Source organism: Parus major, chromosome 5 (genome assembly GCF_001522545.3).
Source record: "Parus major isolate Abel chromosome 5, Parus_major1.1, whole genome shotgun sequence".
Classification (NCBI taxonomy): domain Eukaryota; kingdom Metazoa; phylum Chordata; class Aves; order Passeriformes; family Paridae; genus Parus; species Parus major.
The window spans coordinates 803,930-829,829 of NC_031774.1; the positions used below are offsets into that span (position 1 = coordinate 803,930).

General features: G+C 40.3%; 1 protein-coding gene and 1 long non-coding RNA gene across 6 annotated transcripts in view; one reads left to right on the forward strand and one right to left on the reverse strand.

Annotated features, from left to right (window-relative positions):
* Positions 1-6,274, reverse strand: part of HIPK3 (homeodomain interacting protein kinase 3) — a 66,069-nt gene extending 59,795 nt beyond the window's left edge. For 2 of the 4 annotated variants that reach the window (XM_015631031.3, XM_033514927.1), the window contains exon 1: positions 5,299-5,590. The gene's annotated coding sequence lies outside the window, so the exon portion shown is untranslated. Of the gene's footprint in view, positions 1-5,298; positions 5,591-6,027 lie in introns of those variants that run through there. The other 2 variants (XM_015631030.2, XM_015631032.3) reach the window with 2 other exon arrangements.
* Positions 6,275-6,647: 373 nt separating this feature from the next.
* Positions 6,648-14,771, forward strand: LOC107205925. Of its 2 annotated transcripts, XR_004497779.1 has the most exons (4): positions 6,648-7,766; positions 8,957-9,012; positions 10,902-11,054; positions 12,533-14,771. It is a non-coding gene; the product is annotated as an uncharacterized LOC107205925 (long non-coding RNA). The 2 variants fall into 2 exon arrangements; XR_001522198.2 differs by lacking the exons at positions 6,648-7,766; positions 8,957-9,012 and adding an exon at positions 10,682-10,823.
* Positions 14,772-25,900: the final 11,129 nt, after the last annotated feature.

The window sequence follows — 25,900 nt, forward strand, 5'->3', positions numbered from 1 at the left end:
CAAATGCTGAAAAATAAAGATTATCCAAGTACCTCTCTTCTACCCACATACAATCTCCATAAATCTTCAAAAAAGAAGTTTTGGAAGAAACTTTAACTGGAACACAGACTGGAGACAAGCAACCAAGTCCAATAGTTAAAAACAAAATAAAAAAGGGGAAGAATTAAAAGGAAAGGGGTAAGAAGTTGCAGATGACCTAAGATTCTAGGAAAAACACAAGAAGGAAGATGTTGACAAGACAACAATGCACATCAACACCTTCAGCCAAAAAGGCAGAAAGGCATCTTACAAGCAACAACTAAAATTCCTCCTGGAAATTGGGTAAGTTCCACCAATTGGGCCAAAAAACAGAAAAAAACTGCACCATAGGTAAGAGGGAAAAAAATTAATATGTTTTACTTAAAGTAGTGGAATTTGGTAAAAGTTAACATAGCATTTCTTTTAAAATGCTGACAAAGGACCAAGAAGTAGTAAAAATGTTGAGACTGTGGAAACACCAAGAGAAGAATTGTTTATTCTATATACATATGAAAAAGTAAATTATTTTAGCAAAAGTAAATTAATGAAGCTTTAGAAAAAAGAATAAGTATCTAAATATTTTTTATGGATACCTGATACTAGTGGTTATTCTTGTGTTCCAAAGGGAGCTTAGATCATAAGTATGAAAAACTTCTTTTCCTCCCTTTTAAAGTTTCTGTTATTGGTATTGAGGTAGTTTTCTCTCTGCATTTTTGCCTATATAGGTGAGGTTCCTCATCCAACCTCTGAGCCTGCCCTGGGTCCTCTCTGCAGGCAGAGTTTCAGTCTATTCCTGCAGGAACAGGGAGAGGTTCAGATGTCAGCTGACACCCAGAGACCCCAGGGATCAGGCCCAGAGGGATCTGGTCATGCTAATAAAAGCAGCAAACATCTCTGCAATGAGGACACTCCAGCCCCACACAAAGCACAGCTGCACCAGTTATTGCAATCCCAGCTCAAGTTGCTCTCCTGGCACTTTTTGCTGCCCAGGGACCAGTTTTGCCATCTCACCTCACCACTGCAAGATGAGGTCAGCACAAGGCGAGGAGATCCACTCCCATCTCACAATTTACAACCCAGACTCAAGAAAAACTGAAGCAAAACTCCTAAAATAACCCAAAGCAGGTTTTCTCAGGTAGTGGTGGCTGCTTGTCCCGAGGCAAGGAAACAGCCAAGCCAAGCTTTGTGATAAAAATCTTGCCTCACCCAGCAGCAACTGAAGTTCCTTGGAAGCTGAGTGTCCTGGTCACACAAAGAACAGCAGAGCGTGGTGACCCAGAGCAGCTCAGCCTCCACAACAGAGGAGAGCACAAGACAAGCAAACCAGTGGATTATGAAATCCAACAGGCCTGGGAAAGTGGCCATGGGCATCTCCAAAACCTCCTCTTTTAAGGATGTTCATGGGACTCAGCACAGGTATCAGGACCTGAGCTTTCTTGCCCAGTTTTCCAGCACTTATTTGAAATGGGTGGTGGCTGCAGTGCCACATGTATCCAGCAAGTGATGCTCATAGAGATAAAAGCAGACTTGCATTTGAAATAACCAACTTTTTACATAAAAAATGTTATTTGTATTTAATTCATAACATGCTTTAAAAAGCACCAAAGTTTTTTAGAACTGTTACATTATTTCAGCAAGAGTGGAAAGCATGAGTTTAAGATTACTGATTTTAAAGATAGCTTTTTATGAAGGGAGTGCCCCTCCTAACAATGCAAAAAGAGTTTTCTGTACATAAGAATCCAATTACTTTCTTAATATTGGGAGTTGCTGTAGCTTTGATCATCCTAAAAGATAGGAAAACATTTCTTACGTCTGTTTTGTCTTTGGATGTTTGACTGTGTCTTATTTTATTGTTCTGGTTTGGAACTTGAACTCAGCAATCTCCTGTTATACCTAAATACTGCAGAACATAAGACAGCTGGATAAAAGGGGGGAAAATTATTATATTTCTTACTTACAAAAAGGAATAATTTCCTAACATTTTCTAAAAACATAACTAAAGACTGTAGAAAAAGTTTACATAATGCTGGAACTAAAATATGTAACGTTAATAATACTGGGAGAGGTATTTTGAAATTACACTGACTCCAAGTCTCAGCAAAAGAAAAAAAATACAGAACTAAACTACTTGAGTTGATTTGTTTAAAAAGCTGTTCAGTTATTTGGCTCTTCTTCCTTTTCCAAGCCCAACTGCTATTAACTCCCTTTTGTCAGAACATTACCCACGCTCAAAAACGGAGTATTGAGATTCTATATGGAAAAAGTGATATACCATGAAAAAAATACTACAAAACTTTTAAAATATTATCCCTAAACTGCATCTAAAACCAAGACTCACACCAACTTTTTCAACATACACTATATTGAAATAAAACAACTGAAGAACTGGGAGGAAAGAACCTAGCCTGTAGGAAATACTACATTATCAAATAAAGTCACCAATTAAATCCACTTTCACAGTTACATGTTGTTCCCCTGCTCACCTGTCACTCAAAGCTGTGAAGTAAAACAAAGCTACAACTTCTCTAAAATTCTGTAGAAGGGATAGAGGTTCTAAATTAAAACAGTGTCTAAAAGGGGAGCGGGGGAAGCCAAGACCAGGTAACAGGATTTTCCAGGCTTTATCCTTCATTATAGGTTATTTCAGGTTAAACAGAGGGTGTTCACTGCCTGTAGAAGTCAGAAAAGGTAACCCATTACTAACCCATATCATAGCATCAGTTATTTTAGGTTGATTTAAATACAGTTACATGGTCATTCCAGGTGCACTGCACACATCTGGAACACTCAGTGCCCATCCTGGCTCCTTTCCCTGTGGTTGGTGTTGTGCTTAGGCCAGCCACAGGTCTGAAATAAAGTTTCAAATACCTGAAGTCCCATCCTATACTTACCCAAAAGAATGAGCTTTTCTTTCAAGAGCTATTAAAAGTAATACATTATTTTCAACCTCTGATTGTCAGTGAAAGGATCTCAAGAAACGAAGTATTTCAGTGATTTGGGAACTTGGAAAACACAACACGGTACAAGCAAGGTCTTTTGAAGTCTGAAAGGTGGATACTATTGCACAAAATTCAGCAGCAAACTGGTGACAGAGGAATGTTGGTAGCACCACCACGCTGCTTCCACATTTCTTCTTCCCTAGACCAAGGATCACCAGGTGATTATCAGGCTTGCTCTACCCATCTCATACTTCTGTCACTCAGAGCAGTCTAATTCAACTGCAAGGCTTCTGCAGATCAGATAAAACCATTTTATATATTCAGAAAAGCCAAGGCATTTAATAAAAAAATATAAGAAGGCCTCTGTGTCCTCTGCTTTATTCCCCAAAGTTCTGAGCAGAAAGCGACACTGCCTGCAGGAACTATTCTGTATACCCGCATGCCACAACACCCCACACTGCAACAGCGAAATTCAGCTCCGCTAAAAGCAGCTTCTCCTTCTGTATTTAACATTCCTCCAAAATACATGTTCAGCCTCAAATGACAGTGCTGTTCCCGTTACCAACGCTGCTCTTCTCCCCCCATCACATGCAAGAAAGCCAACTACAAAATTCCCGTTTCAAAACGCACTGCTTTGTCTAAAGGGCCTTTTGTTGCCATCATCAGCACACTGGCAAAAGGGAAAATACAAGAAAGAGAACCTACAGAGGTAAAAAGAAAACTATTCTAAAAACAGAAAGTGTGCAATCCCTTGAAATAGTACAAAGAGGGGTATATACACCTAAACACAGGAGCTTGGAAAAAACACAGCCTGACATTCCTACACCTTTGGAGTGGGGTTTTCACAAGAATTAAGCACAATTAATTCTGTTCCATCCAGGGGCTGGTGAGCCTCTGCCTCTGAAAGTGCTGCTCAGCCTCCCATCCCCTTCAACAGAAGAATAATCCGACAGACGCTTTCCAAAAAAATCACCTCCAAAGCAGCATTTTTTTGTTTGAAGCAACTGCTACAAAGTGGAGGACGCGAGGAGAAAAGCAGCACATGCAAATTCGAGTATTTCTATCAGTTAAGTTGTGAAAGATGAGTTGTAACCTTCCTCCCCACACCCTGTCTTTGTCTCTGCTATCTCGTTAAGCAGGAGCCGGTCTCATTTCCCTGTTTCTGTAGGTAGTTGTTTTGAAAGAGAGGAGGGAGGAAACACGCCAACACCAAAAAAAACCCCGAAACAAAGAAAAAAATCACAAGTGCCGCAGAGACCCCAGGGCAGGGGCAGCTTCCCGAGCAATTTTTCAATGAAACTTTATTCCAGCTCATGGAATCCGTCCAATTACAAACCATGCCCAAGCCCGGAGAGCCGCACCACCGCCACCGCTAACCGGAATTAGAACGGCCAGCCCAATTTATCTACGATTAAAAAAAAAATAATAAATAAAATAATAATTTACAAGCACGAGCGGTGCCACACCCTGAGCGAGGAACTAGAAGAGAAGCCCCCAGGAAGAAGGGGAGGGAGTGAAAAGTCCAAGCCCCGTTTTGTAGGGTTACAAACACCCCCTTCACTGCTACCATAAAAGGTCCTCGGCAGAGCAGATAAAGCCGGCAGAGCTCCATCGGCATCAGTTTTCCCCCGATAAGTCCGCCTTAACACTTTGCTCTATTTATTTGCCATCTCACCGTGCCGATTCGTAATACAGTATTGACCTATTTTCCAGGTGCTTAATTAAGCTCTCTGCTGGCTGCCGCGCTTGTTAGGCGGTCGCTGCGTGTGATTTTAAATTTAGTTTGTAGAAAAGTCTAGCAATGGAATTATTATGGCAAAAAGGAAGTCCATCCGAGCTTTCTCACTTGGTGTGACATCAGAGCCGAAACTTTTTTGCGAACGATGTCATGGGAGGTAATAGTGGGTAGAAAATAAGTAATCAAAGAAACGTGCATTGTTATCAACAAGTGCAGCTTTACCTAATGTAATCGTCTCCCGGAGTAACATATTTTCCCACAATTTAAAGTCACTGAGATAACTGAAATAAACAAGGCGATAGACAAGCAGGAAAAAGCAAAATACACAAGCAGAAAGACGCAAAACCATCACAGCGCCACATAATTTCTAGCAAGTCAAGCCCTGCAGTCCGAAAAACTAAGTTAACAAAAAAAGAAACAATCGCAGTTTCTGGAATTTTAAGTCAGATGCAACAGTTAGTAAAAAAGTATAGCCTCAAAAGAACGCTCTTTATTATATATGTGTAAGCACCTAGCACTGACGACTGAAGGCTAGATTTAAATAAAAATAATTTTTATAACCCCATCACTATTTGCTACAGCGTTAAACACATGTAAACGCACCTGCCAGCTTTAAAACCGATACCACGACGAATCCAGAACAAACCCCGCACGATCCCTGCCGCAACCATTACGGGAAAGCCTCCGGCAAACAAACCCCTCTGCTTTCACACAGCTCGCTCCTGGGAACTGACCAAATTTCAAAGCGTCCACTTCCTTTCCAGTTGCTGTTAGTGATACCGGCCCTGGGCACCATTTGCCGCCCCAGCTTCCCCCCCCAGCGCGGCTCTCTCCTCGGGGCTCCGGGGGCGAGGGTCGCGTCCCGCCGGGACTGCCAGGAGCCACCGCGGCGGCGGCCGAGCAGGGGCCGGAGCGGGAGGAGCCGCGGCCGCGCCCGGGCGCCACCCCGGGACCCCCCGGCGCTCCATACAAGGCGCAGGAGGAGGCGGCGCGCCCGGAGGGGAGCGGGGCAGCGCCGGCAGCGGCCGAGGGGCGGCCACGCCTCCCCCGCCAGCCGGCGGCGGCCTCGCCCGGCAGCCGGCACCCGGCGGGGCTCGGGGCGGCCGCACGGCCGCGCCGGGGAACGCGAAACTTCGGGGACGGGCGGCGGGAAGGGGAAGTGGCGCTGCCCGCTCTCCGCCGCCGCGCTCGGCCAGGCCGGCGGCGCTGCCCCGGGCAGGGGGGTCGGGGCTGGCCCGGAGCCCCCCGCGGGCAGGGCGCGAACGCCGCCGAGCGGAGCCAGCGCCGCTCTCCGCCCGCCGGGGCCGGCCCCGCTCGCCGCCGGCCGCTCACCTTCACGGGTCGGGCCGCGCTGGCGTCCGCGCTGGAGCTGCCGCCGCCGCCCTGGGCATGTCCGGGAGCGCTCCGGGAAGCGCCGCTCCGGCCGGGCTCAGCCGCTCAGCCCCGCCGCTGTCGCTGCTGCTGCTGCCGCCGCCGCCTCGGCCGCTGCCATCTTGTCCTGGCGGCTGCGAGGGAAGAGCCCCGGCTCAGCCCGCTCGACAGACCGGGCCTCCGCCTCATCTTCCCGGGGAGGGACCCAACCCGCCCCCGGCCGCCGCCTCCTCCGCCTCCGCCTCCTCCCGCCTCCGCCCTGCCCGCGGCGGCCTAGCGGCGCCCGCCGCCGCCCATCGCCCCGGAGCGGCGGCCGCGGCCCCGCCGAGCGCTGCGGAGGGGGCGCCGGCCGAGCCCCGCTCCGGCGCTCCCCGGCCCCCGCCCAGCCCGCGGGGCGCAGCCTGCGGGGCGCTCCCGCCCGCTCCGCCCGGCCCGGCGGCAGCGCCCCCGCCCGGCCCCGCCGCGCTCCGCAGCTCCGAGCGCGCTCCCGCCCGGCCCCGCCGCGCTCCGCAGCTCCGAGCGCGCTCCCGCCCGGCCCCGCTCCGCCGCTCCCGCTCGCCCCGCGCCCACCGGCCCCGGCGGCTGATGGGCAGCACCGCCCCTGGCAGCGACACGGCGGCCGAGCCTCCTCAGGGTCTGCTGACGGTCCCCCGGGAGGAGAACTTGAGATGCTCTTACCGCGAACTCTCCTCTCTGCCAGCATCACAGCTACCTGGAGGAAGGCAACCTCGTGCTCTATAGGGGCTCTCCGAGGAGCACCTGTAAAACTCCAAATAAACCCCCGGTGCTGGGCATCCCGATCACCACACCCCAAACGCTGAGCGCTTCCCACCTCGTTAGTGCCAACTCCCACAACATTCACAGACACATCACCTACATAACGATGGGCAAAGTGGTGCGGGAGAGAGGCCTGACCTGGAGCTTAGGGGATGACAAGGTGACAATGAACAGGTGAACTCCCAATTCATTTAAATGAGTGCTCTGGCCTTAAAGGACAAGAGACTTCCCCAGCCAGCCCTGAAAATAGCTGTGAAGCACCAACCTTCCAGATGTGGTGTGACATCCTTCCCTGGCGAGCAGTCCTTGCCACGCTAGCCCGAGCCCATCGGACACACCACTAGCTATAGAAATAACAGGACGGAGCAAAGGTATTGGCCACTTTGCATCCTGCCTTACGCTTGAGCATTTTGCCTTGCTCAACTCCTCACAAAATAACAGGATACACCCCCAGTAACAACACGTCCCTAATATTATACATCACTTAAATATTCGTGGTTGGTTGTAGGACTGGGCAACTTCTGCAAGCAGCATTCTTGACCCGAAATAGTGTTCAGCTGATGTGGGGTGAAAAAGGAATTACTGTTTGCCTATAAAGTATTTAGCCCCAAGATAAATCCTTGGCTACAGCTACAATTGGACATCACATGCTTCTCCACCTCTTGCCAAAAATAACAAAGAATTTCTTTATTTACTTGCACAACTACACGTACTCTGCTATTTTTTCTCACTACTTGTTCCAGTATTTTCAACACGTGTCTGCTTGATTTTAACCTTTATTTAGAACTGATCCTTGTAATAAAGATTGTTAGGAAGTGAAGTCAGAATTTGAATTAATTAATTGGAGAAGCCAGACTTCTTGTACAGAAGTGCTAAAACCAAACATTGGATTTACTACCACAACGCCACCAATTCTCAGTCTTGTAAGTAATGAGCCATTTAATTTAGGGCTGGGGAAGAAATAGGTGGGTGTCAATGGTAGTAAATTATAGCACTCAAGAGCTGCTCATCACATCTATTGCTTACTAATTTTAGAAATATTAATCAAGCTCCTAAAAAAAAAGCATCCTACAGAGTTATTTCTACACATTTTATTAACGTATAAATAGACAGTAAATGTTGATAAACATTCTTGTTGATTACTTAACCATACAAACTCTAAAATGGCTTAACAAAAAAAAAAAAAAAAGCACATTAAATATATGCTTTATCTGCAAACTTAAATTGATGTATATCACCCCAAGTTGTGATCCACTGACAAATCTCAACATAATTTTTCCAGCTGTTTATTAGGATCTATTTCCAGGGAATTTCTTGTGGTTCCCCATGTACTTTCTTACAGTTTGATAACCAAAACAATCCAAATGCAGTTGTACATTTGAATTATATTAATCCTCTACTAACAGGCAAATTTATGAATCCAGTGCTTCAAGGACACACATGCACAACTTTAGCCAACTTTCAGAAACAGATTTTAATTTAGATTTAGAAAAAAAAAGGGTGTCTTTGGGCTCATTAACCTCTCTTATCATACTGTTCTCTCACTGGAGTTTTGAGTTGGTCACATTTGCTAAATGACAGCACCTCCTGAAACATCCCAGCACTGTCCTCATGTTCCAGCTTTTGCTAATTAGATCAAGCTAAACTTCCACTCACCTTGCAACGGGAGTATCACCAGCGTGTAATCAAACTCTCAAATCTCTTTGAAACTCCTTCAGTTGCTTTTGTGGAGTGCAGCACCCCTCTGCAGATCCATTTTTTGTCCTTATTTCCTCACAAGATCTCTCAAGAAGCTCCTTACTTTGGGAGCTGTTTCAATTGAAAGTTCCTCAGCCTTGGGACTGAGGGCTGGCCAGAGCTGAAGTGATGAACCTCCTCTGTCAGTGACTCCTAAGGATTATTTTGGCCACAAAATAGTTTTTAAGTGCCCACAAAGCACAGTAAAACAACATTAGATGTATCATCCATTAGATGTATCAGCCAGCTTTAAACACTCTGATGACCACTTCTATCAGAGCTTCTATGTGTGTCTGAGAAACCATCACATGATTTATTTTTTTTTGGTCACCTGGAAAACAGCAAACTCTTCCCTGTCCTATTTTTCTCTTGGCAGGTACCTTTGTGCTGGTAGGCAACAGAGGGGTTAAGGTGGAAACTCCTGTTACACCTGTAAGTCCTGTGGACTCCTGATACCGTTTGGAGGGGAGTGTTTTGTTTCAAAGTACTTAAGTAACTCAGTGGAAGGAGGCCCAGTGTCATTTAGATTCATTTATGAAGTTCAGCATTGAAACACACACCTCCATGGGCTCCTGTTCCTCCTTGTCTCGAAGCCTTTGCAGGGGATAAGTGCTAGTTAGTTGTGAGTGCTCTGAGGGGTAAAAAAAAACAACCCAGAAGTTAGAAGAAGATACTTCCAACAGATGTCATCTATTATGCAGCAAAAAGAAATGATCTGAGGACAAACACAGGCTAGAAGCTTTTGGCAGAACACTTACCAATGACACTTTGTGCTATTTTTGTTATCAAAAATCCCAAGTGTAGATGCAGACTGAAAATGCTTTGGCTAGAACAATTTGTTTTACTCGTCAGACTGCTATAAGCTGTATCATCAAAACACTTTTTACCGTCAGAATGAGTTGTTCATATCAGCTTATGAGTTGCTTGTATCAGCTAGACTCTTAATTTTTGAACAAGCTTGAGTCCTGATTGAGGCTCTGCCATTAGAGCAAAGCCACAAAGATAAGGAGAGGAGAAGGCAAGACCACAGGGCTGTAATTCCATCCAGGAGTGTTCAGACCCTAATAACAGGTGCAATCACATGAAAGAGCGAGGCACACTCCCAATCCATCGCTGTGCAAAGGGACAGAGCTGGCCTCTCCCAATTTCCCTGGCCTCTCCCAATTTCCCTGGCCTCTTCAATTTCCCTCTGATAGCTCTCCACTGCTGCCACTGAAAATCCCATTTAGCAGGTTCAGCTCAGCCTGCAGAAAAGGCTTCTCTTGGGTCAGGAAAACACTCAGGTCAGAGCTGGCACAAAGAGGAAGGCAGGGTTTTTCCTTTTCACCTGGGTGGGAGAGCTGTGCAGTTTCAGCTGACTTTCCTGGGTAGAAATTATGAAATCCAAACAACCCAAAAGCTGGTTGGCAATGTGTTGTTGTGACCACTGCAGGTGTCCAGGCCTTCACAGGTGGAACAAGCAAAAGTTCCACTTAAATTTTTCTTTTTTTTTTTTTTTTAAACTTGCAGACCAAAGTCTTTCATTTTTCCCACTATATTTAATAATTTGTTAAGCAGGGAATTAATTAATGGGTTCAAATTATAGGATTTGAAATTACATTTACATATTTGAAATTATATATTTACTGTTTTTCATGTTGGCTGAAATATTTTATCCTTACAGTATTTATCCTTCCCAAACAGACATAAGATTGGACAAAATTAGGGTTATTTTTTCCTCACAATTCCTTATCTAAAGCATTTTTTAAACTGATGTTACTGTCACTTAAATATGACTTGTATGATGAGAAAAAAGTCATTTGATATTCTGCATTTGGATCAAAATTTTTCAAGATCCAAATTCCTGTAAAGGGGTCAGAGTAAAACTGATAAAAATGCTCTTTTAAAATAAAAATAAATTAAATTTACAGTTCCCATTGATTACCATCATATTCAGATAAGCAGAGTTCAAAGTTCCCCATCTCCCCTCCCCATAGATGTATTTGCTAGATATACCCAAAATCCAGCCTTCTGTTGCTGGGTGTAAATGGAAAATTACTTTCAAATTTAAAGCAAACATACACTTTGCTCCTTTTGCAACAACTGGAAGGTCAGTTGAGAAGCACTGTGTTTCCTCAATTAAAAAACACACAGGTTTCTCTATGCATTTTACACTGAGTCATTTGCACAAATTTCACCTTTTATTTCCACTTTATTTTTTGCAGATTTAATGCAGGACTTAAAAAAAAAAATGTGGAGCAGAGGTGGGGGAAATTTGTTTATTGTTTGCTGTTTAATTTACAAATTCAATGTTTAATGTTCATTTTATGAAAACACCACAGGTTCCTGTGTATCTCCCAAGGGATGCACGAGGAGCCATCCACTGTGGCTAACTTCCAAAGAAGAAAATCAGATTAAAGCATTCTTCTTCAATTCATTCTTCTTGCAAGAAACCTCCTGCACCATCCTGACATTGCTGCTTCAAATTCTGCCAGGTAACAGTGGCTCTTAGGAAATGAACTTGTCTGGGATCTAAAGATAATGACAGGGTGACTAAAATGGTAACTCCTGGAAAATGTGAGAAGGAATCTAAAATCTTTTTTGGTTGTCATGTGGAAAAAAAAAGTTGGCTGATTTGAGATGAAATGCACTCCTCATCCAAACTAAAACACTAATCCCCTAATTTTTCACATCACAGAAAGGCAGAAGAACTAAATTATAGAATCATTAAGATTAAAAAAAACTCCAAGATCATTGAGTCCAACCTTTAATAGAAGAGTGATGTTTCTGTACAAGGTAAAAGGAAAAAAAACCATAAGTAAAAAGATATAATGAATTTATCTTAAAATTACATAAATACCTACTTGTTCAATTTAGATTTTAGAGAACTTTTCTCTCTCTCTTTATTTTTTCAAACTGCTTCTTTTCAACCTTATTGTCCTTTTTGGTGCCATAATTGTTAAAACAGCTAACTGGGACAACTGTAATTTAAAAATATGGCACCCTGCTAATTATCACAGATGATTTTGCTCAGGCACACTGTGAGTTACTCATTTCTCTGCCTGTGTTCATATTACAACAATAAGTGTAGATTTGTAGATAAAAGATTGCTATCTTTTAAATTTTGCCAAGATCTTTTTCATATTAACATATTTTCTTTAACAGAGTTAAATGTGATATTTTGTGGGGTGGTTGAAATATCTTTACTGGATCATGTAAATGCTAAGGTATCATGGTATTGTAGTTTTCACACTGTATTTCCATTTTAAGTCCGGTTTTTCACCTTTTTTAGAGCCATAGAAGTAGATTATTCCTCCCTCATGTACCTTAGGAGATCCACAAGGAAAGGGCCTGTCTTCAGGAAATGCATCCCAATAATGCACATTTCTAGTTTGACACTGTAAATTTTCTTGCTAATCAGCTATTTTCATGTAATCATCAGCCTTTGAGTATCTTCCACATTAGGGTATTTAATAATTACATTTTTATGCTCACTCTCTCAAGCAGGAAAAGAATTGGAAGTGTGGGTTAACAAATGTTAAATGTGTACAAAGATACAGTATGTTTCTATTTTTGAGGTGTTTGGCAAGGACAAAAATATTTTACAATATTTGACTGCTACAACATAAAATAGAGTGAATCTGATATATATTGAGAATGATAATATTCAAGGCAAACAACAAAAAATAAGACAAAAAATCCTTCCCAATTTAATGCTATCCAAACATTGGAAAAATATTTACATTGAAAAAAAATTTGAAACACTTTTTCTATGGAGGAGAGAAATTGCTTTTTAAAATAAAGAGCAGATTTAAAACTAAAATTCCAAAGATATTGTGCTAATTTTAAGAATCTTTATTAGCAAATATTGCCATATTTTCTATTGTTTTGAAATAAGCATCAATAAGCACCCTACATTTAAGAATATCCATAGGGTACTGTCCATAATACTACAATAATTTCATTTTTACAGGTGACTAATGACTTCTCTCTGAGCACAACAAATGTTCCAGCTGACCTCACTTCTCAAAATGCATCATTCCTTCAAATAAACGTCATTAAACACAAGCAGGCAGTGGAATTACAGAATTAAAACATAATCCTGCATCACTCGAGTGACTCGGTGCTTATTAGGAGGGAAACTATTGCCATCCATAAAAGGTTTCTGGGGCTGTGCTTTTGCACCATATTCCAAAATGAATAATTTGATTAATTGCCTGCTGCTCATCATCATTTTCCCATCAGCAAAGAGAAGTTTTATTGCAAGCAGGGTGTCTCAGGCTCCCCCACAAGCCGCAGCACACAGGAGAGGAGCCTGCTCCAGCTCTGGCAGGCACTGAATCACATCCAAGCCTATTTTAGAATTAAATGGAAGATGACCTCGTTACCTGGGTCTCTCCAACCTCACTGTGAAAGCACTTGAGGACTGAGCCAGGGTTTTGCTATCAGCAGCTAAAACAAAAGACAAACTGCACAAAAAGGCCTTTTTGTTGCTCTGGTGTGAGGCCCTGTCACTAATCTGTCTGCGGCACAAATCCCTCCTGAGAAGCAGTTTCACCCAAGTCCACATCCACGTGGCTTGAAAATGTCCACATACACCCTCCCTGAACAGTTTCATACACCAGCAACTCATCCATGTGTTTTCCTACCTTCTAAATGAAGATTTCCTTATTTCTCCCCTCCCTGTGTGACATCCTTAATGAAAAATTAAAAATATATTTTGAACGTTTAAATTACCAGATTCGATCTCCTCCTGGAATGAACAGAAAAGGCACATTAATTACATGAGTTATGAAAACAGATCAAACCATTTTAAAGAAAAAAACCCTTTATTTAGTAAGTATTTTCATATAAATACATTTATTCAGAGGTGCAAACATTTAACACAATTTTTACAAAGGTTACAAAACTTGTACTTTTTTTATTTTATTTTTCTGTTCCAAAACAGCAACGACCCAAGTTGGGTTCCAAAGGAAAAGGTGATGTTGGGCAGTAGTTTTGGATTGTTTTGACCCAGTGAAATCCTGCTAGCAAGGAGACACTTGGCTGAAAGTATCACATGGCAGGAACAAAAAAAACCCTCTGAGCAATCTCTCCCCAGATAATGCAGAACAAGATCAGGTAACATATCTACTGAGCTAACTGCAGGTGCACTTGGTGCTGCTGCTGGTGCTTTGATCTGTAGCATTTTCACTTTATGAGCATTTTGATGATAGTAAAAGCTTTATAAATATTTTTTTTTACTTTTTTTTTTTTTTTTAAACACCTCTTAGTTAGATGTAAAGCTCATGTTGTTTTCTGACTTGGACACTTTTGATTAAAAACATTCAATTTTGAAATGTTTTGGTGTGAAATACACAAAAATATCATGTCTACCCATGTGACATTTTAATTAGATTTTGTGTGAAGGTAGGAAATCAGTTGGGTTTTATGGCTTTCTCATATTTTGATAAAATTGCCACTCTCTGCTACAAAAACAGGGAGCACAGCCTGACATGTTTATGATCTGATGTTGAAAAGAACATGAGACAGAAGTGGAAAGCAAAATGGCAAACAGGTATCTATAAATAAAACCATGGTCATAAACATCATGTCATGCTCAACAGCAGTGAGATACAGCAGGTGAGAAAATGAAAAGACAGAAACTGCAGAGCACAAAACACAACCAGTACCCCAAAAAGACTCAGCCTGGTGAGATTTAGCTCAAAGTACACGTGCAAAAATTCTCATGGCATCCTCAGAGTTTGGCAGCAGCACTGCAATGATTTTCTGGATTTTCTTTTGCTGGGGATCACAAGAATGGATGAATTGCCATCAGGACAAGGCAGGAGAAAAGGCCCACGGCTCCAGTCTCAGATGCTACTTCAACTGAAGTCTCAGGAAAACCAGAAATACTTCTATAAATAAGTTGTTTTTGTCAATTCTATATTTGTGATTTAAAAACCACAGTTTCCACAGTTCTAATATATGCACTGGACCTCCAGATCATTTTCAGATTTATTTTTTCTTTTTTCTATGCAAACTGCATAGCTCAGAGAAAGATAATGAACTGCTGCATGTTACATAAATAGTACATTTGTCAGGGATTGAAGTACTTCCATTCTTGTGCCACATCTTACAAAGGAAATTATGAACAGCTATCCTGACAAAAACAATTTAATATGTGCAAATTAGTTTATCCTGTTTCTATCTCAGTGACAAAAAGCACCTGTATAGGCTTCATTGTTTTTCTATATGTAATAAATGTAATAAAATAATTTAAATTTTCAATTTAATAATATAATAATATAAATAATATATTATAATAATACAATAATTGATATATAATATATAATATACAATATTCAATGTATAATACATAATACATAATACATAATACATAATACATAATACATAATACATAATACATAATACATAATATTATCTAATTATATCATAGTTAATATAATAATTAATAGAAATAATAAATAAGTATAAAATAATGTAATAAATTAATTTTAAAATAGAAAATACAAATCTGAGAGTAGACATATTTTCATTCAAAATACACATTATTAATCAATTTAATTAATTATTTAATTACATAAATGTGGGACACTGTAAAGGATAGTTCTTACTCTGGATAATTCTCAAAATGAGATAAAAGTGCATCCTGTGAGGAAATGATTAACCTGTTGCTCATGTTTCACAAAAAAAACCAAGAAGCAGCTGAAGGTAATGGCTAAAAGGGCAAATGTTAGGGCACAGACTGAAACACCTCAAAATTAAGGCATTTTTAAGAGCAGGAAAAAGCATTATTTAATCTCCTATTAAATACTATTTCATCATAAAGGCATGGACTTTTCAAGCAGCCTTTGTGCAGAGGAGAAGCTACACCATTTATTTCATTGATTGTGTTTTAAGGTGTTTATTTTTGAGCAGTACTTTTTGTAGCCAGTTTTATATCTCTTTTTATTCACTTGTTTATGACTTGTGTTTAAGCAGAGATTACAGAACAGGAAAAGGGCATGCACAGCTCTTGGGAAGGAGCATCCCAGACCTTGGAAGTCGTGTCACTTCTTGGAGAAACCCAAGAAGAAATTACTGAATACTCAAGAAGAAAATTTGCACATTGACTATTTTATTTATTTTCATATGTATACAGCTCTTAAGATCAATGCTGGAATAATTGAAGTTCCAAATATCTCCTGATGCTTTGTGTGTTGTAACTACTCCATCAAAATCAATCAAAATCTCACAATCCTTATATTAAACTACTAATAAACATTTAGGGAAAGTAGCCAGAATATCAGCATTAATATTATTAGCTATAGACACTGCAATATTAACAGAGTAACCCCAATTATGGACCATAATTTCATGCTCAGGAGTCCATAATGTGATAAATATAAACCACAAAGATGGCTTCTGAATGAAATCTTCCAGAGCTTGCTATGTCAGTATCAGACAAGAGACAACAGATGGATTCAGGGAGAAAAAGAGAAGTGTACAAGGAAAGAGGAGACAACCTTGGCCAGCACTGCAGGGAGCCTCAGAGCAGTGCACCAGCTGCCCACCTGCCTCAGGAGTCCTCATTTCCTGAAGGAAGAAATCTTGCCAGTGCCAGTTTTATTCATTATTGTAGGACTGCCAACACTTTTGTTCTCCTGAAAGACAAAAATGACTGTGTAGTGTAAAGCCCAATAAATATAATGCAAGTCCCACTGAGATCATCAAAAAGCACATAAGTAGCAAGAGTGGGATCAAGGTTTTATTCATTTTCCATTTCTTCAAGTACTGTTTAAACACATATTCATCCCCCTCAAAAGTGAGACCTTGGAGATGACAATTTAATGAGAAAAGTATTAAAAAAAATCCCAAACAAACCTGGATTGTTAGTGTGGTTCCATCATCACATACCATCATAAAGACATGGGAATCAGTTTTTTATAGCCTGGCATGATGACAGCTATTTATCTCCTGAACTTAAAAGCAGTATAAATATTTTTGGTTTAACACAAGAAATGTAACGATCAGACATCAACCATTCTTTACCATTTAAATGCATTTCTTCAGGAGAAGCAAATTCATGTATTATAGTAGAAACTAATAACTATTTCACAGCAGGGTATGAGTAGCTTCTCATTCATATTTTATTAAATAGTTGTATCTGTTACATGTGTGAAAGATTGCTTTAGCCATTTATATGAGGCTTTTAAGGCAGAAGAGCATTCCACTCAGCAGATGATACTGAAAAGATCTAGTTTAATTCAATAATTAACTTCCTTGTGTTTCATTTCCAAGCACAAAATATTAACTTTAATTAAAAACACAATAGGAAATTGCCTAGTTATTTAGTTCTTTAACAATGCACTTCTTAGTGTAAGGCACTTAAAACTAATTTAACCACTGTCTGTAGCTTTTGCACTAAGTCACACCTAAAAATGAGCTGGTTATCTCATGTCCCTTAAGTTAAGCTTTATACCTAAAAAAAAAATGTGCATCTCCTGGCTTTATTTCTGATAAGCAGTGGAGTATCTTGATGGCAACAACCTGGGCATTTATGCTTCCCCTCTTCCATTTCAGTGAGTAAATCTCATATTTTCCACAATAGCCTCAGAAATGCTCTCTGGTCCAGCAGACTCAGTTCTGTCATTTCTAATATCATCTGCATTTACATTATTTACAACAACTTTACATTGCTTTTTGTATCTTATTACACTCACTAAGTGACTGTGGAATCAAACTTCCTCATTAAAACATCTTTGGCAAAGCTCCTTTCTGAATCATAATTTTCATTTAGTTTCTATCCAGAGTATCATTTTTAAAGCTTGATGTTTATTAGACAAACAATAATGAAGTTGTGAGGCCTCCAAAGTGATTTATTTTTGAGACCTCCTTCTAACCTTTTAATTTAAATCTTAATTTGGAATTAGTTTAACATGAGAAAGTGAGATCTATTTTTCATTCTAATCCTAAATCAATATTAGCTCAGAAAATTATTCTGTCTGTGCCAGAAAGCATGTATTATACCATTAAAAGTAACCTTTTGCAGGGAATATCACTAATGCTGCCTAAAAATAATTCATTTCTACCAAGCAGAATGAGAAATCTATGGGTTTTTTTTTTGCCCAGACACCTTAAAATAATTTAAATCCTTCTCTATATACTGTTCTTGCTTAATTGGTGCTAATGAGTGTGTAAAACAAGGTGAATAACAGGTGAATAACAAAGTGAAATCCCCTAAAATGTTTGCCTTGACATGTGTAGAAAGGTAGAAAAGCCCAGAGAAGGAATTGAGCTGAAGTACATTGAAAGAAAATCATGATTTAAAGGCCACAGTTTGATTACATTGCACCATGTTGACATTGCTTATTACAGATACCTACAAAATTATTACAATTTCATGAATTCTTCCAATTGGGTTGAATCAGTGTTAGTAGAGAGCCAGGTTTAATCAGTATCTCCCAGAAAAAAATAGTTAATACTGCAAAACTGCTGAACTTAATCTAGATATTAATCAAAATAAAATCCACTGAATATTTTATACTTTAAGAAAACCTTACAAATGTAATCCCATCCTGGCTCTGGAAATATGCAATTATTGAAAATCGTGTGGTTTGATTTAAAAAAAAAATAAAAATATTTATTTTAAGAAGTGGCTAAGCTGTTTCCTCTTCCACTGATAATTGCTTCCTTATTTTTTAAAGCTCTTGAGAGTTTGTCACCTGAGGCCCACAGGGTCACCCCTGCAGAATTTCCTCTCCCTGGTGCTGTTTCAGAGCAGAGTTAAACCACCCATGGATGTGTCCACAGCAGCTGTGGTGTCACTCCATGCCTCCAATGGTCCCAGCAACACAGCAGGCCTGAAAACCAGCCAAAGAATCAGAGAGAAATGGTGGTAAAATCAGATTATTCTTCCTGCCATCACAAAGCTTTCCAGAAAATTCACTTTCCAGCTAAGGGAAATTGTAGTGCTCTGTAGTGTACAAAATCAGCGGGAACGTCAGCAAAATTTTGGTTTTCTTTGAATGAGATGCTATTAAACTTTATAAACTTTACATAAATTTAATGTTATTAAATTTCACATTAAATTCAATATTAAATTTAAAATTCAGTAGTTTTTTATGATATATTAAGGACATGCTTCTCCTGGGCTTTGTGATTATTTGTCCACTTCCAGAGCCTTCCCTCCTGCACACGCAAAAGTTCCGCGCCATAATTCCAACTCTGGGAACGGAGGTTTTGTGCCTGTGCCACAAGAGCCTTCAGCACAGAGATGTGTCAGGGCACACACTGTATTCCATTCCCTGCTGGAATGGCCTCGAGGGCTTTGTCAGACAGGAGCAAACTGGAATAGTTCTCATCTTTCACCGACGCCAACGCAAAGGTACCGCTCAGATATCTGCGTTCCCCGATTTTCTGTTTCAGCCAGAGCTCTGGTTTGTCTTTTCCTGCAGGTTTTACAAGCAGCTGTGATATTCAATTCATTTTTTATTAAAGGGCATTGTATTCTCACAGTTAAGTTTCTGCTATAATTCAGATTTATTTTGGTTTGGTCTGGGGACACGACAGAGGTTAACCCAATTCATAGATCGCATCAGATGAATCATACGTGAAAAGTTTCCCAGGTCACTCAAGGTGAAACAGAATTTCACATGTAATACCCTCTAACAGAAGAAACAATATTCAGGTGACAGCTGAACAAAGACTTGCAATAAATTCTGACTAACAAGGAGTACTGGAAACAGAGTTCTCCCACATTTTGTGCTCCACGCACACAGCAGCCACGAGCCCTGACACGTACAAAGCATTGTCTAACAGTGTGAAATCCTAGTGCTGATGAAACTCTGATTACCACCCACTGAAATGCCCAATTCTTCCCGTGCCTTTTTGCACATTTCCCCCCCACCCAGCTGGCTGAGCCATGCTGCTGTAGTCCTGAGCTGTCTCTTGGGCAGAGGTGGGGTTAAGACTTTTTATTTCCAATAAGGATTTTTATTTCTCCTCTGTTTTTTGCTTTTCTTATTTCTGAAGAATGGCACATTCTCTAGTTTAAAAAAAAGTTTGAGGCAGAGTGTGAACACTAATTAGTAAAACGAATTCAACATACAGTTTTCAAGTATATTCTACACATTATCAAAAAAAAAATCCCAACCTAGCAGAGATCAAGCAGCAAAATTATTCTGTACTGATGGTACTAGAAAAACCCCTTTGACAGAAATAAAATTATGGTTTTGCAATGTCAGAAAGAAGAAAAAAAAATTAAAGGTTACCCAGAAATATCAAAAGCATATGCTTTTTGTGAAGAGCATACTGCAGAAACCATGTCATCTCCATGAATTAGCATTTGCTCATCCTTATTAGCAGACACATATGCCTGCTTGTCCTGTAACTTAACATTGAAGGCCAAATTAAAAAGATGTCATACACCAGTTTGCTTAACAGAAATTATCCATATAAAAAGTTCATTATCTAAAAGACTCTTAAGAGGATGCCAGCATTGATTTGAATTGACTCCAGGCATTTCTCTGCTTATTGTTTGGAAGGTTGTTAGTTGCACTTATGAGGTTGGAAGTGGAACTTCACTTTGACACAAAAAGGTATAATGCAAAACTGAAATCAGAGTAACAAACTCTGACAGAAAGAAGACATTAATAGGAGCAACCAATGACAAAATAAACTGTAGGTCTAAGCAATGGCTTATCAAACCTAAGAGGATTTGCCTAATTAATCCTGTGCTGCACAGCTATCCAAATGGCTTTTCCATCCAATCCATACTGTTCCTATTCATTACTTACTCTTGGCTTTCTAGAAACAAGAGACATATCACGTAACAAGCTAAACAGTATTGCCTATTTTTGAACTGCTTTACTCTACTATCCTGTAAGCAGTTAACTAATGCACTGCAAAAAATAGCTCCAGAGCTCCAAACTGTTTGGAATTAGTTTATTTTTTTTAAAAAATGACAACCCAAAAGGTAAGAGTAAGCATTAATTATTTGGAGAGCAGCATTTGGCTTTAGAAGGGAACATCTTTTTTTAGAATAAATTGTGGGGAAAGGACTTTATGTCTGCAGAGTTCATGTTTGGGTTTGAGTTCACCAAAGAAAATGTGCAGGCTAACAAGAAGTGTATTGTCAGGGAAGCCCAAATGGCTACAGTTTAAAGGCTGCTCTAATTGATAAATGTAAAATATCTGACAAAGACGCTTCAGAATGTGGCAGGTGTGTATCATGTATAGTTTTACTGTCTAAGTAAAGCAAACATATGAAGAGATTAAAAAAATAGATTAAGTGTTTTATAAGCTACTGCTAGCCTACACTAGCCAGCTGAAGGCTTTAAATAATTTAATCCCTTCAGCAACTGCCAGTCCCAACTGCAATACTGAAACAAGGTCTGAATTCAGTTTGAAACCCAACAGGTGCAGTCTAATACTGCTTCCTTAATTCAGCTACTGATCTATGTTTATGCTTGTAGAGGACAGCATATTCTTAAATCCACCATGGCATTAATTAAATTAGTCTAAGTGCCTCTTGTTTTATCCCATCTCCTACTATCAAATTTACCTCGGACAGTACTCTGTTTCTTTCCCCTCCCCTCCAGAAATGCTCTTCATGCCAGATGGAAGACAAAGACTTCTCAAAAAGCTTTTAAAATAGATTTTTTCTTTATATATAAACTTAGAGAAAAACACAAAATGAACCAGGGTAACTAAACAAAAGAAAACATTTAATACTGTTTTTCTTAGTCTGAATTTTAATATTTGAAAGTGGAAGGAGATATATAAATTTATTGGCAAGCAAAGTCTCCGATGCCACATCACCACTTGTACTCTTTTCTTTTGATAATCCAGGCAATTTAAGTTGTACCTGATGTACATAAACTATTTATCATTCTTATATGCTAATTATTTGCTAGTGGCACAAAATAATGCATATTGACCAAAGTTATAATTCACTAGGGAAAAAAAAAATTAAAAAGACTGAGAAAAAAAAAGCATCATCACCACAAAGTTCCCATCAACAGTAACAGGGAGGGTCCCCACCACCCTCCTTCTCTTTCAAATCTTTAACAAACCACAGGGAAATGCTGATTAGTATCATATTTCCCAGAGAAATGTAAAGGTTAATCTACATTTTTCTCCAAGCAGAGGACAAGAGAAGAGGAAAATCCCCAGCACCTTACTCTCTCACTGTGCTGAAGGAGCTGGCAGATGGAACAATCCAAGGCACAACTTCCTTTCCTTTCCTTGCAGACTGGGCCACGCTCACTCTTGGGATGCACACAGAGAGTTTTGTCTCCCAAGCAATTAAGCAGAATGTTTGGCATATGCAAATGAGAGGACAGCATTACCTTTTAATGCAACCTTCACTCAAAATTTCTGGGTGCTTAAGTGGTGAGCCATTGGAGTAGCAAGGCCAGCTCACAAAGTGGATGACAATTCAATGCCATTCAACCAGTCAAGACTAAAATAAACCATGCAAGGGACAAGCAGCCTTCTGAAAATGAAAACAGATTCAATGTACATTAAACAAAATGTTTTCTTAAATCCCAGGCTGCCCAAAACAGTAACACCCAGCTAAAAAAGATGCAAAGATTGTAAGATTGTCATCCATAAAAAATGATGTCTTGTAAGTCCAACAAAAAGTGAATTCTGGTACACCAGCATGGATTTGAATTCCCAACAATTCTACCAGCACAGGGACAAACAATACCCCTAAGTATATTAAAAGCATCTTGGAAATCTTTGGAATTTCCACTGTTTTGTATCCATGGAATGGAAATTTTAATTACTAATCAACAACTATTCTTTGATTATGTGAAGTAATACAGGCACCATCCCTCTTCTATTTCAAAACTGGATGGAGAATGTTGAGATAACACGATTTTATTAATATTGACAATGTGCTTTCTGATCCCAGTTGTACTTCAAAGCAGTAAATGAATAAAATTTTGGAGCACAGAACAACCCAGAGTGAATTCAAAGTTTCTGAAATGGCTCTAGCACTCAGTTTATACAAGCCTGAAATTTAAAATTCAGTTTCAAACCCATTCTGGGGTTTTGGCTTTTGAAACAAGGAAAAGACAGGAGGGGGGGAAATCTACAGAAGACATTGTAGGAAGGCTCAACAGTGATAATAACTGTATTCTATTAACAAAGCCCAGTTTTAATTCAGAACTCCCTATATATCAAATAACTTAGAATATGTAGGCTATATGATTTTATTACTGTAAAAATGTTTTTACATGAACAATTTTTAGCTATGTGAACAATCACTGCTTAATAATTCCCCACATAATCTTCTGATCTTGCAGTATCAAACCTTTCTTAAGTATTTAATGAATATTATGCATAGAGAAACCCCAACCCAAACCTCCTTGACATTGCAGTGGTAAAACACTGTACTCCATGGAGTTTTGGGGCAAAAGTAGTGCTTTGACAAAGACCTGCACTCCCAGAGATAGTTGGTACAATAATGTGTGTGAAAGTATGATATAGACCTATAAACTAGAGCTAGACATCTGAAAGACCTCAAAATAATAATAAATACTGGGTTAGTTTAAATTCCAGTCTTTGTGTTTTTAAAGCTAACTACTTTGTTTTCTTTTCCAAAACAGTTGCTCAAGAAAATCTCAGTTAACTGAACTTATTTTTTAAGAACAGCAGGATTTTAAAGAAAAACCAAAACCAAACCAGCTACAGTGAAATGAGGAGAGACTGCTAAGAGCTGCCACTTGAATAGAAGGCATTGCAGCTCCTCCTTTCTGTGTCTTGTAGAGATTTAATGGGGAGTAAAATCATCTTGGTCCTCTTGGCTATTCTCCTCCTGGCAACATTTGTGCCCAAGTGAACATACCTAGCTGGAGAAATTAATACATTCTTTCCTTGCTTACTTGCTGTGTGAAGGGTACACGATGCTCTTGGTAACTCTTTTAGCGCCTGATGCACAAAATCCAGGCAGAGTCTGCCCTTTCATTGAAAGCAGAGCTCCAAATCTGCTTTATTTTGGTGTTCATTTGTCTGCAGCAGTCCTGGTACACGACAGAAAACAATGCTATTTGCTAGAGGCAAGCACGATTCCAAAGCCACAGCCTGATTTTTCCTCCAAGATCTGCCAGAGCACAGCATTACTGACTCACAGAGAGGCTGCCAAGCTGTCCTGGTACAGTGATGTGGGTTTATGACCAGAACAGCTCCCATGCAGGCTGCTTTGCCACACTGCCCAATAATGTAAGTATCCTGCTATTGTATCAGGGTTACTCCATGAAATCCATTGTCTTATCTAATCTGGAACTGGTTAGAGGCAGGAGGATGCTTTGGTCTTCACTGTTCCTTGAGCAGCAATTGTCTGTGTTGACTCTTCACTCAGAAGGCATCACAGCCTGGGAAGAGTCAGAGCAATTTAAGGTTACACTGGGATGCCCTGCCCACTGTTGTGTTCTTTCTCTCTTCCACCCATGTGTCAGTATTTGGGACTGTAAAAATTTCTGTTGGAGCAGGCCAAGCCTCTCTAGAGATTCCCAATTTCATGACAGATCTTTGCCACAAACCAAAGGGCGTCTCCAAGTTAGCAAATAATGTTTGCCTTTGGACGGCATCCTTATTTCAAAGCTGGAAAATGATGTTTCAAACACACACTCATGCATTTTAATAGACAGAATTTGGCAGAGAAGCACACTGGAGAGAAATCCAGCCCTGCCCTGCTTGTGCCAATACGAACTTGATCACTCGTTCTTTAAAGTGAATAGTGAAGTCTCAAGTATCCACTGTACCTCTGTAAAAACAGTACTTATTAAACAGGTTAATTAATAGCTTTGTTTTATGGACACTGGAAATAAGATTAGTAACTCCTTTTTCCATCTGGGTTCCATCCCATGCCCAGTCACCTCAGCATGACTGTGTCCATCTAGTGAAGTAAATGGCAGATTTGTGACTGCAGGGTTTTCTCCACCTCTCCCAGAGGAGGAAAAGTTAATGTTAAAATAACACCTCTTCCACGTGCAAGAGGAAAACTGGTCTGCTTTGTGTCAGTTCTTCATTCCTGTGAGAATTAATTCCAAGAGCATGCTGCAGCTCCTCTGCTGTCAAGTGACTGTAAGCGATATGGGGTAAGCGATACACGGAGCAGGAGCAGTGGGCTGCACCCACAGCAGTGTTAGCACACAGAAACCTGTCACACCAAAGCTTAACCTAAACTGTGCCACTCTGCATGTTCACTCTGGGGCTCCAGATCCTGTCCCCACCATGCCACAGAGGCAGCATGCAGCACAGCCAGGGTGGGCATTTCCTTCCCTGGATTTTCTTTGGGAATGGCAGTGACTGTTTGAGCTGACCCTCCCCACAAAACCCTCACTGTGGCCAGAGATCACCCTCACCAGCTCACCAGAGATTACTGCACGTACAATTTTCAGCAGCTGACTGGTGCAACACCCACTCCTATGAACATGTGTGACCTCTGAGTGCCCACTGAGCCCCACCATACACAGAACTGCTGAGAGCAAAGGGTGGCACAGCAAGGAAAACTCCAAATACTAAACATGCCAATTCATGAATGTCCTGACTGTTCTTAGGACTCTTATCCCCACCACCACCATCCTTTTCCCTCAAGCTCATTTTCTAATTTCTCTTCACCATTTGTACTCATTTCTATTTCAAGTTGTGTGTGTAGGGTTTTAATTATCTTCTATTTTTGGGGCATTAAAAGATTCTGAATCATCCCACCTTCTGGGAGATTAGTAAATCCAGTGATTATCAACAAAAATGCTGTTGAATGACTATTATCCATGCTAATTATTCAATTAAAAAATATGCTGGAGCCATCAGCAGGACACTTCCATTTCATGGTTGAATAAAGGAAAAAACATCTTTCAAAATTGCTCTAAAGCAATTATTTTAAAAACTGGCTTTTCAGAGCTAATCTTTCCCCTGTACCTCCATGCTGGTACAATAAAACCTGTGCATAGACATCAATGGATGTGGCAACCCATGCAGAAAAAATTCAGGAGAAGCAGAGACTTGTCTTGGACACCCCACTAAGATGAGGCCCTAATTTGTTCTCTTTTTCTCTTGAGTACAGCACATTTTGTTTCTGCCTAACCTTTTCAAACACATGGATGCTGCCAACACATGTCAGTATCCTGACACTCTTCTGGTGTCAGTATTTTAAGCATGTGCTTAGGATCATGAAAGTAATTTTCAGCCTAATTAATCTTGAGACCATCAGTAGTTCAGAGTGATTTCTCCTCTTTCTAGCACTTTCTAGCACTTCAGCCCCTTAAAAAAAAATAATTAATCATGGGTTTGCAATCACAGTGCCTCTATGTCATCTTATCATCTGGCTACAGTCTGAAATGAATTA